General features: G+C 47.9%; 1 protein-coding gene across 2 annotated transcripts in view; it reads right to left on the bottom strand.

The window, feature by feature from the left end:
- The window catches only part of LOC147737120 (uncharacterized), a 115,033-nt gene that overhangs the window by 21,714 nt on the left and 77,386 nt on the right, over positions 1-15,933 (bottom strand). For both annotated transcript variants that reach the window (XM_086964664.1, XM_086964609.1), the window contains exon 2: positions 2,199-2,282. The gene's annotated coding sequence lies outside the window, so the exon portion shown is untranslated. The remainder of the gene's footprint in view (positions 1-2,198; positions 2,283-15,933) is intronic.

The raw sequence follows: 15,933 nt of genomic DNA, 5'->3' as shown, positions 1-15,933 counted from the left end.
GCACCATCCATGCACACCGCCAACCAAGCGCCATCCATGCACACCACCAACCAAGCACCATCCATACACACCACCAGCCAAGAACCATCCGTGCACACCACCAGCCAAGCAGCATCCATGCACACCACCAGCCAAGCGCCATCCATGCATACCACCAGCCAAGCGCCATCCATGCACACAACCAACCAAGCACCATCCATACACACCACCAGCCAAGAACCATCCATGCACACCACCAGCCAAGCACCATCCAGGCACACCACCAGCCAAGCGCCATCCATGCATACCACCAGTCATGCGCCATCCATGCACACCACCAACCAAGCACCATCCATGCACATCACCACCCAAGAACCATCCATGTACCGCCAGCAACACAACATCCACCAGCAAAGTGAAAGTCCACATACAAATCGCAAGACATGGTCCAGCCATGCAGACCGATAGCCAAGCGACAGTACACGCACACTGCCAGCCAAGCACTAGTCCACACACACTGCCACCTAAGCGCAGGCCACACACTTTACCAGCAAAATGCAGGTTCACACACAGTCAGCCAAATGCCAGTAAAAACGGACCATCATCCGCACTCCAGTTCACACACACAGAAGCTACTGTCTAAAGGTTTTCAGCAGATTAGCCTACAAATATTGCTGATCTGCCCCTAAGAGGGTGGTGGGGGGAGGGCAGAAGCAGCAAAAATGTGTTCACAAAAAAGGGACCAACCCTGCCTAAGCCCATAAACATTTCTCTGGTTCATAGTGGGCTTTCTGCTCTCCAGGGAGCAGATCAGGGGCTATTGCCCCTTTGGGGGAGGGGGTATTTGCATTGCAGCCATCTTTTATTTAAAAAAATCCTGATGTCTAATAGGCTTACTGCCTCTGGGGAGAAATCGAGGGCAATTACCCGCATCTGCCCCCTCAAGGCAGGCAGAAAGACTGTCCGATTTTTTTGTTTGGAGGTGGGGTCATTGGCACACATATTGAAAACAAGAAATCCCTGGGGCCTAGTGGGCTTTCTGCCACTCTGGGGGCAGATCGGGGGCTAGTACCCTCAATTGAACCTGAGGAGGGGCAGAAAGACTTCTATTTTTATAATTGTGAATGGGGGCATGGCTTTGCCCATTGTGGGTAGCTCCAATCCCTTTTTTTATAATCCCTGGTGTCTAGTGGACTCACCCCCCCCCCCCCCACGGAGGGGCAGATCAGTGGTAATAACCCCTTTCTGCCCCAGGGAGAGACAGAAAGACTGTCCCTTTTGTTTTGGGGTATAGAGATATTAGCATGCCCATTCTGGGAAGCCCCCACTTCTCTTTCAGAGAGGAAAAAAAATCCCTGGCATCTAGTGGGCTTTCTGCTCCCCTGGGGGGCTGATCGTAGGTAATAACCCTTATCTACCTCCCAGGGGGGCTGTCCCTGTTGTGTTTGGGGTGGGGGCATAGACATGCCCATTGTGGACAGCCCCCACCTCTCCCTTATTAAAAAATAAAAAATTATAATTCCTGGTGCCTAGTGGCCTTTCTGTCCCCCAGGGTGAGGGGAGCAGAAAGACTGATCATTTTTCGACAGCTGGGGGCAGTATAATGCCCATTTAGGGGAGCCCCTACCACTAAGTTAAATAAAAAGCCATCCTGTGGCGATCCCCAAGCAGAGATCCACTAGATTCTCCCCTTTCCAATGATACCTCTCCTGCCTGCCTACGTGCTCGGTGGACTAGGATAGCCCCAGGAGCATGTAGGCAGTAAAAGTGAAATGAACCTATCAGCTTATTTCACTTTCACTGTAGTGGCGTCAGCACGCCATGCACGCTGCTCGTCAGTACACTGAAAGAAAAGTGCCTCGGCAGCTGGGTAAGCTCATCACCAGCTCCCAAGAAAAAAAGGAAATTCCTCTGCTGTTTGCAGCAGAGGGATTCCAAAATAGTGGGCCTTGGACGTAACGGTTACATTTGGCACCGGAGCGCCACAACCATGGACGTTACCAGTACGTCCAAAGAATGGAAGGGGTTAGTAGATCTTACTCTCACAGTGATGTAACTGGCAATGCTTCCCAACCAGGATGTGTTCTACATATGCCACATATATTATGTCATTGATGTTCCCTGCAACCTGTATCGCTCAAAGAGTTTGCTCTTGTTGATGTTTTACAAGAATAAAAAATGCAATCAAATATTTATGAGATAATGAGATGCAAACGTACCTCCATCCTGCACATCCTGGGACTAGACTGCTGGAAAGAGATCGATGGGAAGGTTTGGAGGTGAGCAAAACACTGAAACATGACCTGAAAGAGCAAATTCAAAAAAATTGTTAGGAGAAGATAGATGGAAATTAGAAATGACAAAAGGGACAAGCAAGAGAAGGAAATAAACTCACTAGCCCTGTAATTTTTTACAGAGCATAAAAATAAGTAAAAAATGTTTTAAAAGTTTGAATAACACTGAAAAAACCACAATTTAGAAACTGAAAACAGAAAAGCCAATGAATCTTGTTTTCAATGCTCCTTTTTAGAGAAGAAGACTTGTTGTATGCATGGGAGGATTAAATATGAGATCTAGTGTGTCATGACGGTTCACCAGGTGGGGTTTTCTGTAGACAGGCATTCCAATGGGCTTTGGGAAGAGCAGTCTTTTTATAACTGCGTTTAACGTGGATGCTGATAAAGCTAGGAATGAAATGCATAATAGTTGAGACTTTCTGAATGTTTAAACTTAGGAAAATCTAAATTCTGAGCATGCATACAACACATAATGTGAAGTGTGCATTTGGATGAGAACAAACAGATGGCAGACTAGAAAAGAAGTGGAGAAGAGCTGAAAGAGGGAAAGAAGCCCAATGGTTGTGGCATTCTTTCTGTTAACCTTAGAACCTCTCACATTCAGCATATGCTCCTCAGAAGACATTTGGGAAACTAAAATCATAGCCGGAGACCTGAAAATTAGGCTGTATGCGGACAACATGCTTCTTACTTTACCCTCTCCAGAACGTTCGCTGCCAGCACCGACGTTCACCATATCAGACTGTACAGCACTTTCCAGGTACAGAATGAACAGAACCATAAGTGAAGTCTTAATCTTGATGGTCTATACAATGAGGGAAGCCCTCCATGAACATCCATTTTGATAAATCGCCACAAAGATTAAATATTATGAGTATTGATTACCACCAAGTTTCCAATGATGATCAAAGACAATATGACTGCACTGATTGATCAAATGCACACGGATTTCACTAAATGGATCAAACCGCAATTGTCGCTGTGGGGACGAGTCCAAACTATGAACATGGAGGTAGCCCAAGGTTTAACTACATTTTCAGCATGCTGCCTATACTGGTCCCAGCATCAGAACTAGGCCTAATAGACGCAGCCATTAAAACATACTTTTGGCAAGGTGAGACACGCGGACTTGCCATGTCCAAACTCCAAGCCGCTACTTCAGGCGAACTGAGACTTCCAAAGATGGAAATATCTCATTTGGCGCATCAGCTCTCACAGGAAGCATATCATTCTGCCACAGATCCGGAACGCACCAATTGGGTACGACTGAAACAACAACTGTGGGTGGGCACAGGGACCGCAGGTGATGTATCTGCATCATCCCTCACAGATACCTCAAATTCAATTCAATTCAATTCAGTTAATTTGTATAGCGCGCTACATACCCAGAGGGTCTCAAGGCGCTTGTAGAAGGGTGGGGAGTTACTTGCCGAATATCCATGTTTTAAGTTGCTTTCTGAATGCTAGGTGGTTCTGAGTGAGGCGAAGGTGGGTGGGAAGTGAGTTCCAGGTTTTAGCCGCCAGGTAGGAGAAGGATCTTCCTCCCATGGTGGTTTTGTTGATGCGAGGTACAGCAGCAAGGGCTTGGTTTGAAGGACTGGGTTTTTTAAGACCCAGCGGTGCCAGGGCACAACACCTGAAACCTTCGTGGGTAACCTGCTCCGGCGTACAAGTCACAGAGACACGGGACACTTCCTTCGGCGCCAAAGATTCAAGGTTTATTTGCTGCAGGGAACACAGAGATCACGACAAGTACACAGCGTGCAACTTGGGGAGACTGCTTCAAATTGGTTCTGTGGATCGCTCCTTTTATACAGTTTTTACCCATAGGATAACATTGTACAAAAAAGTTTACAACCCGGTTCTCACAGTTATCCCCCAGAGGGGTCGCTTTTGGTCACTTTGAAACACATAGGGTCCGGAACATAAGTGCGGAAACATTTGGCGGTTCCCAACTGTAAAAACCCATCTTCCCACCATTAGCAAATTCCAATCAGCAGTAAAACAGATCGAAATTGGAACAAGGACAGGTGTAGAGGAAGACGGAGACAGTGGGGAGATCGGAAAGGGTGTAAAAGGGGAGGTAACGGGAAACACGAGATGCAGGCATCAAAGGGACGTGCCTAATGGGATGCACGGCTGAGACAATAAGCCCGTGCGGCAAGATGAGCCTCGAGCGGCGTCATCTGCCTTACAGTAGCATCCCCCTCGTCATAAAGACATTTACAAAGAACATGTGTCTTCCGCACATATCTTGGGAGTCCCAGGGTCGCGAAGCGGACAACGTCCGTTCGCTGACTACTTGAGGGCAAGAGACAAAATGGATGCCGTATCTAAGATGGAACCCGTGGGTACAGATGAAAAACCCACATAACAAACGAACGGTTTAAGCTAGCACAGCGAAACTGCGCACACTTACTAAACTCGTCATTTGCGGTTCATAGATACCAGACTCGACCATATTCGTGTGAGTCGAGAGCACCACTTACAATTGTCACGGAACCTCAGACGCTCCTTTTGCCCTCATGTAGGCAAGCACTAGTCGGAATCATATTCGATATTCATCAGACCATCGAGATGTTGCTGTAGCATAGCTCTGTCCAATCGAGTCCCCTTGGTAACAGATGGTTGTCTCATACACGTTGTAGCACAAAGGCCACATAAGGCAGGACCACACTGCACACAAAGGCAACACGTGAACAGGAACACTACCACAACCCCAATGATCATCAGAATTTTCCAACCCCAAGTCGACGTCAGGCCCCAAAACCATCCTAGCAGCGTCCAATCCCCTACATCCACGTGTATGGATTCGGAGATCTTATGCAACCTCGAGATGGCTTGATAGACAGTTGGAGCATTATCTGGAATAAAAATGCAGCAGCTCGAATGGATCACCTTACATACCCCACCGCGATCTGCTAAAATGACATCTAAAACCATTCGGTTTTGCAACGTCATAAGTCTCTCCGCCTGGAGTTCTGTGGTAATATTACCAAGGGCACTGGCAGTAATATTAGCTGTCGATTCTACCACTCGAGTCAACTGTCTCAGGTTCCTACTATTAACCATAGGTCCCCAAAACGGGAGGAAACCCTTGAAAAAGTCTCCTGCCTCTTGACCGGCAGTATCCTCTTCGCTAATTACGCCTCTCACAACTCTAGTCTTGTGATAATCAGCATCTACAGTGAACGTCGGAGGCAACAGATTTGCAATGAAACAGGAGCCCATGAAGTCAGCGGGCAACCATGTATATGCGCGATCATAACAGATAAAGTATGTACCCTTAGCAGCCAGAAACACAGGGGATGAGGACATCGGCAGAATGTAATTTTCGGTGCAAGCACTTGCTCCAAGTCGGGCTTGCGATCTTCGGCCACGACCCATAAGACAAAAATTACCAGTATGGGGTACGACCCATATTGGAGGCGAGCTTTTAAGCTGCTTTTCGCTAGTGAACACACTATATTCGCCTCTACTTAGGACCCTATAAGCTTGTACCTCTTCTTCAGGGATAAGCGAAGGATCATAGATATCGCTATCTAAATCCTCTATGGCTATCGACAAAGGCTTCTGATACGAGGTAGGACCAGAGTAGGGGGAACGTGGTTCTCGAATGGGGTGGAAACCCAGTGCGCTTCGAAACATTGTTTGGAATGCTCGAGCTGACCCTTGGGAACTATACGGTAACACCAGATATGGAATTCCCTTATCCGTAGTATGTGGCATCAACCCACACACCCAACAATTAGTAGTGTTAACCACTAACTGATGCTGATGAAGGAGCTGAATAAAGGAATTGTTGCGGAATTCTACACGTCTAGCCTGTTCGTGTTCCGGTAACATGTGAAAGGAATGGGGAGAAACAGTAGAAGTAAGATTAGGGTAGGGAGTAGGAGTAGGTGTAGCAGGTAAGAAGTAAGACATCGTATAGTACACCCCACCCGCCAATAATGCAGAAGCAGTCAAAAACAATACAAACAATTGAAATATAAAACATTTGGTACGACTGAGTTGCTGCAGCTTAAATCGATGAGCCTGAGCTCCTTCCAAATCATTCAGCTTCGAGAATGCCATTCCCTACGACCGTCCGCAACGTTTCTTGACGCACTTCGTTCTGTGTAGCAATAGTCAATCCCTAGGAGTTCCCAGGAACCGACGGCCTTTAACCTAGCGTCAAGACCTACTATCCAGAAGGAAGTACGCGCGCGGCCCTACGGCCTTCAATACACAATATGTATGTATAAGCACAATGTCTCTCAGCTGTGGGAGTAAAAAGATACAAGGAGGAAGCTCAATATATAGATATATACAAAAAATTACAATGATACGAATGTTCAAAACTGATCACGGGAAACGGGGATAATGCAGTTTTCAATTTCAGCAAAGCAAAAATTTTATTTGTCCTTAGTGCGAGATCGCAAAGAATATCGGTGTTTCCCGGGACGTGTCTGCTCGTCGAACAAAGGATCCGTTGAAGAGACAGCGTCCTGCTGATCAGTCGATTGTTCTGGGCTTGAGTTTTTTTCTGACAATTGTTCGACAATGTCTTTCCGCTGCGCTGAGGATTCTCCAACAAGCTGTGCGTCGCTAAAAGGCACAAACGCCGGCAATGTTTCTGTTTCTGTTGACGCAATGCCTTTCCTTACCCACGGGTCTGCCGGCAAAGGGATAGGGACTCGCTTGGTGTGTGTAGCGTGCACCCAATTCTTGCGCCCCTCAAGACGAACGGCAGTCCTCGTGGCCAGGAGCACCTGGTAAGGTCCGGTAAACCTGGGGTCCAGATTGTTCTTGCGTGAAAAGTTGCGTGTTACCACCCAGTCTCCGGGCTGGAGCTGGTGGCCTGGACCCTCTGTCTGCGTCGGCAATGCGTCGTAAACCTGTTGGTGAATTAACCTTAGTTTAGCAGTCAAGTCATGTAAATAGTCAATCAGCATTGGATACTCAAGATCAGAGAATATTCCTGGCCTAGGAACCCCCCACACATTCGCAGGACGGCCGAACACTATTTCGTAGGGACTAAGCCCTATTCGGGAGTGTACAGTCGCCCTAGTTGACAGTAATGCTAAGGGCAAAGCGTCAGGCCACGAAAGACCAGTCGTAGCCTGAATCTTCGCTAGCTTTAGTTTAAGGGTGCCGTTGTACCCTTCAACCAACCCAGCTGACTGGGGATGATTGGCGCTGTGGAACTTTTGATTTATTCCAAGGCCCTTACACACACTCTTCATCACACTTCCAACAAACTCACTTCCGTTATCTGACCACACGACTCTAGGCATTCCATACCGAGGAAAATATTCCTTCAGTAGGATTTTCGCAGTAGACAAAGCAGTATTGTCTTTGAGGGGATAGGCCTCGATCCATCGGGAGAATGCGCAAACCACAACCAAAACGTATTTCAGGTTATTGCATCGCTCCATATGGATGAAGTCCAATTGAATCACCTCAAAGGGATACGAAGGGGGAGCAAAACTGCCAGGAGGAGTTGGGGTTCCTTTCCCAGGATTGTACATCATACACACCATACAATTCTTCACCAATCGTTCAGCACATTTCGTAATTCCATCATTCTTCCACACAGGCGACAACAACTTACAAATACCTTTCGCGCTAATATGTGCTAACCCATGTGCCATTGTCACAACGGCCAGTACATACGCGTCAGGCAACAACCATCTTTTCTGATCTGACAAATCAATCCAACAACCACTCGCATCCAACTTTCCCATACTTTCTTTCCACTTCGCCTTTTCAGTCTCGGTGGCCTCATTCTGAATGTCTTTCACACTTTCAATGGTGTGTTCACACATACTCGATTCCGTAGGCCACCTAACCGAACTCGTCACATACATTCGAGTGCTAAGGTTCCGGGCAGTCTCCCTAGCAATCTCATCTGCAAACGCGTTACCACGACCAACATCATCCGTGACTTTACGATGCGCACTACACTTAACAATCGCAACTTGCGTAGGCAAAGTCAATGCATCCAAAAGATCGTTCACAAGCTGGCCATGCTGAATCTTCGTACCGTGCGACGTCAAGAAACCTCTCTCTCGCCACAATCGTCCAAAACTATGTGCTACACCAAAAGCGTATTGGCTATCGGTGTACACATTCACACGTTTACCTTTTGCTAACACACATGCTCTAGTGAGAGCAATCAATTCCGCAGCTTGGGCAGAATTCTGATTCAATCTTGCAGTTTCAACAACAGTATTCAACGTTACAACAGCATAAGCAGTAGTCACATCACCATTCGGCAACTTAAAACATGACCCATCCACATACAGAGTGCCATCCGGATCTTCCAATGGGGTGTTTTTAAGGTCCACTCGACCTTTCGTTTCTTCTTCAGTCCTCAAGTAGCAGTCATGTTCTGCTACTTCATCTGACTCTGCGCTAATTGGTAACAAAGTTGCCGGATTTAGGACATTACAACGTTTTATCTGAATATGGCTTGCCAATAACGTCAATTCATACCCAGACAACCTCGCACTCGTCAAGTGCTGAGTCTTCGTACGATTCAACAGAGTATCGACTGCATGCGGAACCATCACCGTAAGCATATTATCCATGACCAATCCTGCTGATTGTCGGATGGAGACCGCAGCTGCCGCTGTTGCTCTCAAACAACTCGGCAAGGCTCTAGCTACTGGGTCCAAGGCCGAGGAAAAATATGCACATGGACGTTGCTTACCACCAAAAGGTTGCGTTAAAACACTCAAAGCACAACCTTCCCTCTCGTGAACATATAGCGTAAACGGCTTGCTATAGTCAGGAGTACCTAACACAGGAGCCGAACACAATGAATCACGTAGTTCAGAAAAACTTTTCTGACATTCTTCCGTCCATGGTAAAGGAGTTGGAACATCCTTGCACGTAAGAGCCACCAATGGTTTCGCTAGCAATGAAAAATTTGGAATCCATTGCCTGCAGTACGACGTGATACCTAGAAAGGCACGCACATCTCTTTGGGTTTTTGGCACAGCCATTCGCGCAATCGCTGCAATTCTTTCTGGGGTCAACCTCCTTCCCTCCTTTGACAATAAGTGACCTAGATAGGTTACTTCTTGACAACAATATTGGAGTTTAGAAGGGGACACCTTATGATTTAGCTCACAGAGATGTTGCAACAATGACACCGTAGCTATTTTGCAAATGTCCTGAGTATCGGCAGCCACCAATAAGTCATCGACATATTGGATTAAGGCCGCACCAACCGGCAACCGAAACGCATACAGTTGACCCTTCAAGGCTTGACTGTAAATCGATGGACTTTCACAGTAGCCCTGAGGAGCGCGTTTGAACCGGAAGCTACGTCCACCGAGAGAGAAACCGAAAAGGTCCCTGCTCTCTTCGGCGATCGGGATGCTGAAAAACGCATTTTTCAAGTCAATCACCGAAAACCACGATGCAGAAGCTGGAATTAGAGTCAGTAGCGCCGTAATGTCAGGCACAACAGGGAATTGAGGAACCACAATTTTATTCACTTCCCGTAAATCGATAACAAAACGATAAACAGGCGGTTTCGTAGGATCTGTGCGTTTAAGAATGGGCAACACAGGACTATTGCACACGTTTCCCCGGGTCTCTTCAATAACATATTTCTCGATCAGATCATAAATGATCGCTAACAAAGCTCGTTCGCCATCAAGGGAGATACGATACTGGGGAATACGTGGCAATCGCACATTCGATTTCAACTGAACAACATAAGGGGAGATATCAAGTAGGCCCACGTCATTTGGACCCGTCGCCCACAAAGACGCAGGAAGAGAACTCAATTCCGGTGGGAGCTTATCAAGGGACAAGTACATAGGAGAGACAACCCTCTCTCCTAACGTAAGCTTTACACCCGCAGGAGAACAGTACAAAGTTGCATACAGACGTTTAAGCAAATCCAGGCCCAATAGATTTTCACCACAACCCGTGGTTAAAATCAGCGGAGCTTCTAGCTCACGTGGCCCAATTTGAAGGGGCAAAGGGCGTGAAACTGGATTGCTAACGGGGGCGCCAGAAAATCCAACGGAAACATTTGTTAAGCCAGACAAAGGTGCGCCAGGGAGTTTCGAATGCATGATAGAACTTTTCGCTGCACCAGTGTCCAACAGAAAAGGCTCAACGACGCCCGATGTAGCAACTGCGACGTAAGGCCCTCTCTGATCAACCGGAACTGATACCACTCCCTCTCCTTGTCTTTGGCTGTCCTAGTAATTACTATCATCAGTTCCCTGATCGACATAATAATCGTCTACATTGTACTGCGCAGATCGTCCTTGCGATGATCCACGTTGATCAAAACAGTTATTAGAATTAGATGAGTTATCTGAACGATCATTCTGAGCACCACGACCTCTACCACGTGACGCCTGCTGTGAACCACCACGGCCTCCTTTAGACGAATTACCACTAGTACGTTCATTTAGAACAGGGCAGTTAAATTTAATGTGTCCTTCCTGTCTACAATAAGCACATTGATTGTACCCTAACGATGATCTTTGGGAGGAGGAATCATTACGCGACTGTGACCGATTCGATTGCGACTGCGATCGATTCTGTTGTGAATTGTTCTGATTTGACCGCGGAGGATACGCTTGTTGCAACAACACTTTAGTTTTCAACTCTTTCGTCTTTTTGTCAGCACGGTCATTTTCTTCTTTCTCTCTATTCTCATAATATTGTGCCGTAGCCAATATCTGAGCTGAGGTAGAAACGGCCCATGCACTTTCCGAATTCTTCAATTTATTGCTCAAATCGGGCAATAAGTTCGATACAAATTTATCCACAAACAACCTCTGTCCACCCTCAGTACCCATATCCTGTCCACTGTGGTCAATGAATGCTTCCTCAAACCTCGTAAAGAAATCCGAAACACTCTCATCTTTCTTTTGTTTGCAGGCTGACAATTTGTCCCAATTTACCCTCATAGCTGGCATAAGAGTCTTCATCAATGTTATTATACGCTGGGGAAGGGCAGTAATCAATTGGTCGGGTTTAGTAGCAGCCACTTGTCCAGCATCTGCCGCTGTGATGGCAGCCCAATCACCGCCTAATTCATTTGCGTGATCTTGGTGACGAATTTTCGCCCATACCGGTTGCGGTACAACGTTGCCAAACAACATATCGATATCGGCAAGATTCATTACCGTAGCATCTACTAGCTGCGATAATTCCTTATAATACCCAGTAGGATTTTTACGAGGATCGGGCAAAGATTGCTTCACCTGAAGCACTTCCGATCGTTTCCATGGGAGGTGTATCCACACTCTCTCAAAGTGCGCCACTACCGGAGGATTAGCATTAGCATCAGCTGGTATCCAAACCGGTGGAACTTCACGCATAGGATATTGGCCAGATTCGTCTGGTTGATTTTCAATATCCTCAACAAACAACGCATGAGGTATGGGAGCAGGACGAAGAGACAATAACCGCTCAATAGCACGTCGGACATTGGTATCTACTATCAGTCCAGTTGCGAACTGAAGCCGAAGCTCAGACAGGGCGGTCAGCACCTCGTCAGGCGCATTGGCCGCTATCTGATCATGTAGGAACTTGCACATTTCATCAAACACGTACCTTTGGGTTGGTATGTTGAATTGATTAAACGTTTCGAGGACAACACGGGGCGGATTTCTAAGGGGATTCACCATCCAACCCATCGCCATATTATATAGCGCAACACGTTCTCTGTTTCCAGGAAGCTGACTACGTCTCTGAGGACCATCGGAGCTAGCAGACCCATGAACAGGCCCAAGCGACTGAAAGAAACTGGCTGCAAGAGGAGAATTACGACTACGAGTAGAGGGAGAGAGATACGACACAGGGCTAACAAGAGAAGGAGTAGAAACAGCAGCAACAACAGGGGTTAACAAAACAGGAGCAGTAGCGGGAGCAGGAGTATGAGGAAGCGGAGGAGCAGTAGGAATAGAAACAGACAAAGGAGCAGGAACAGTCGGAAGAACGGGTGCAGGTTGAGGAACAAGTGGAGGAGGAATAGGTGGAAGGACAGGTACGGCAGGGACCACAGGAGCTGCGGTACCCTGTACGTACGGAGGTGGCGACTTCATAAGATAGGACATTAAAGGATCCTCAACTACCTCTTCCTTCTTGTCCGACTCCGTAGGCAAAACAGGATAACATTTATCTATGGTGATACGCTGTAGTCTCTCAAACACTTCCTTATCCTTATCCTCCTTATCACGCTGAAACTGCTCAGCTTTCTTCACTATGGTAGCAACATTATCTCGCTGACTACGTTTATTCTGTCTGATTTCTTTCTGTCGGGCTTCTTTGCGCCACAACCGAAAGGCATCAAACATGGCCGGCCTAGATTTTCGTTCGAACAACTTCATTTCTAGATTATCTAAGATTGACGCCTCGAAGCTACCGTGAGGTGGCCAACGAAGGTCGCCGTCTTTCTTCGTATATTTAATCCAATAATCATTAAAGGTAATCGGGCCTAGCCCATGTTTGCTATATAGATCATAAGTAGGAGTTCCAACCGGAGGTATCGGACACGAGTCCTCCAGCAGGGAATCCGCACCACAAGGTCTGAAACAACTAAACAAAGTACTGCGACCAGGCATCTTGCACACTAGCCGAGTTTCACAAACTTCAAGGGTTACGGGATTTACCAAGTCCCAGCAAAGAACAAAACCCTCGGTCTTTGGCGGCTGCAGTCGTCAAACAACACAACAAAGTACGCCAGCAAAGTGTCACCGACAAAAACACTTACACCGCGTGTACAACAAAAACACTCGCTAAAGTGTCAACAACCAAGAACCATGGGAGCGACCCACAAATACTTAACTCAAAAATCGATGGCGTCACCAGGAAGGCCCGTCAATCGTCTCGCTATACCAAGGTCTACGCCAGGCGCCAAAACAGGTCTACAGTCAGGGCAGCAGTCCGTCGCAGCCGTCCGGAGGCGGGAATCTTCGCGGGAAAAGTCTTCGGGCCACTTATTTCGACAACAGGATCGATGAAGCGGAGTGCACCTTCCCTCGGAGATTTCACACGAAGTTCCTCACGATCGTCGGGCTTGGACCGGTACCACTGATGCAGCCCCACGTTGGGCGCCAACTGAAGGACTGGGTTTTTTAAGACCCAGCGGTGCCAGGGCACAACACCTGAAACCTTCGTGGGTAACCTGCTCCGGCGTACAAGTCACAGAGACACGGGACACTTCCTTCGGCGCCAAAGATTCAAGGTTTATTTGCTGCAGGGAACACAGAGATCACGACAAGTACACAGCGTGCAACTTGGGGAGACTGCTTCAAATTGGTTCTGTGGATCGCTCCTTTTATACAGTTTTTACCCATAGGATAACATTGTACAAAAAAGTTTACAACCCGGTTCTCACAGTTATCCCCCAGAGGGGTCGCTTTTGGTCACTTTGAAACACATAGGGTCCGGAACATAAGTGCGGAAACATTTGGCGGTTCCCAACTGTAAAAACCCATCTTCCCACCATTAGCAAATTCCAATCAGCAGTAAAACAGATCGAAATTGGAACAAGGACAGGTGTAGAGGAAGACGGAGACAGTGGGGAGATCGGAAAGGGTGTAAAAGGGGAGGTAACGGGAAACACGAGATGCAGGCATCAAAGGGACGTGCCTAATGGGATGCACGGCTGAGACAATAAGCCCGTGCGGCAAGATGAGCCTCGAGCGGCGTCATCTGCCTTACAGTAGCATCCCCCTCGTCATAAAGACATTTACAAAGAACATGTGTCTTCCGCACATATCTTGGGAGTCCCAGGGTCGCGAAGCGGACAACGTCCGTTCGCTGACTACTTGAGGGCAAGAGACAAAATGGATGCCGTATCTAAGATGGAACCCGTGGGTACAGATGAAAAACCCACATAACAAACGAACGGTTTAAGCTAGCACAGCGAAACTGCGCACACTTACTAAACTCGTCATTTGCGGTTCATAGATACCAGACTCGACCATATTCGTGCGAGTCGAGAGCACCACTTACAATTGTCACGGAACCTCAGGTTGGAGGAGCGTAGCTGGCAGGGGGGGGGGTGTAGAAGGAAAGTCGTGTGTTGAGGCATTCGGGTCCAAGTTCGTAGAGTGCTTTGTGTGCGTGGGTTAGGAGGCGGAATGTTATCCTCTTATTGACGGGGGGCCAGTGGAGGTTTTTCAGGTGACCAGAAATGTGGTCGTTACGCGGGATGTCTAGTATGAGTCTAGCTGATGCGTTCTGGATGCGTTGGAGATTTTTCTGGAGTTTTGCGGTGGTGCCGGCGTATAGGGTGTTTCCGTAGTCCAGACGGCTTGTAACCAGTGCGTGGGTGACCGTTTTTCTAGTTTCGGTGGGGATCCAGCGAAAAGTTTTTTTGAGCATGCGAAGAATGTTGAAGCACGATGATGACACGGCGTTGACTTGTCTGGTCATCGAGAGTGAGGAGTCCAGGATGACGCCCAGGTTCCGTGCGTGGTCTGTCGGGATGGGTGCTTTTCCAAGGGACTCTGGCCACCAGGAGTCGTCCCAGGCAGAGGGGGAGGTTCCTAAGATAAGGACTTCTGTTTTGTCGGAATTCAGTTTCAGACGGCTGTGCTTCATCCAATCGGCTACTTCTTTCATTCCTTCATGTAGGTTTGTTTTGGCGGTGTTAGGGTCTTTGGTGAGTGAGAGGATCAGTTGAGTGTCATCAGCGTAGGAGATGATGTTGAGGTTGTGTTGGCGTGCGATGGCCGCGAGGGGGCTCATGTATACGTTGAAGAGGGTGGGACTGAGTGAAGATCCTTGTGGCACGCCACAGATGACTTCAGTGGCCTCTGACTTGAATGGTGGAAGGCGGACTCTTTGAGTTCTTCCGGCAAGGAACAAGGTGATCCATTCCAGTGCTTTTCCTTGGATTCCGGTGTTTCTGAGGCGTTGTATTAAGGTGCTATGACAAACTGTGTCAAAGGCTGCGGAGAGGTCGAGGAGGATGAGGGCGACTGTGTCTCCATTGTCCAGTAGAGTTCGAATGTCGTCTGTTGCTGCGATGAGTGCGGTCTCAGTGCTGTGTTTGGCTCGGAAGCCAGATTGTGAGGAGTCGAGGGATTTGTTGGTTTCGAGGAAGGCGGCGAGCTGGTTGTTGACAGCTTTCTCGATTACTTTGGCCGGGAATGGAAGGAGCGAGATGGGGCGGTAGTTTTTGAGTTCGGTGGGGTCCGCTGTGGGTTTTTTCAGAAGGGCGCTTAGTTCGGCGTGTTTCCAGCTTTCCGGGAAGGTGGCGGAGTTAAGGGTGCAGTTGATGACGTCTCGGAGGTGTGGTGCTATGATGGAGTCAGCTTTGTTGAAGATGTGGTGAGGGCATGGGTCTGTGGGGGATCCTGAGTGGATGGAGTTCATCAGGCGGATGGTGTCCTCAGTGGAGATTGGGTTCCAGTCATTAAGGATGTTCAAGGGGGGTGAAGGTACGGCGGAAGGTTGGGTGGGTTGGTCTCCGGGTTGGTTGTCGAAGCTGTTGTGGATGTCTGCGATTTTGTCGTGGAAGAACGAAGCTCGGGATTCACAAAGGGCTTGGGAGGGAGTGATGTCGTTAGAGTTGGCAGCGGGGTTGGTAAACTCTTTGACGATGTTGAATAATTCCTTGCTGTTGTGGGCGTTGTTGTCGAGTCCGTCTTTGAAGGCGGCTTTCTTGGCAGTCCGGATCAGT

Source organism: Lissotriton vulgaris, chromosome 1_1 (assembly GCF_964263255.1).
Source record: "Lissotriton vulgaris chromosome 1_1, aLisVul1.2, whole genome shotgun sequence".
In the NCBI taxonomy this organism is placed as follows: Eukaryota; Metazoa; Chordata; class Amphibia; order Caudata; family Salamandridae; genus Lissotriton; species Lissotriton vulgaris.
This window is presented reverse-complemented; position numbering and strand designations above follow the sequence as displayed.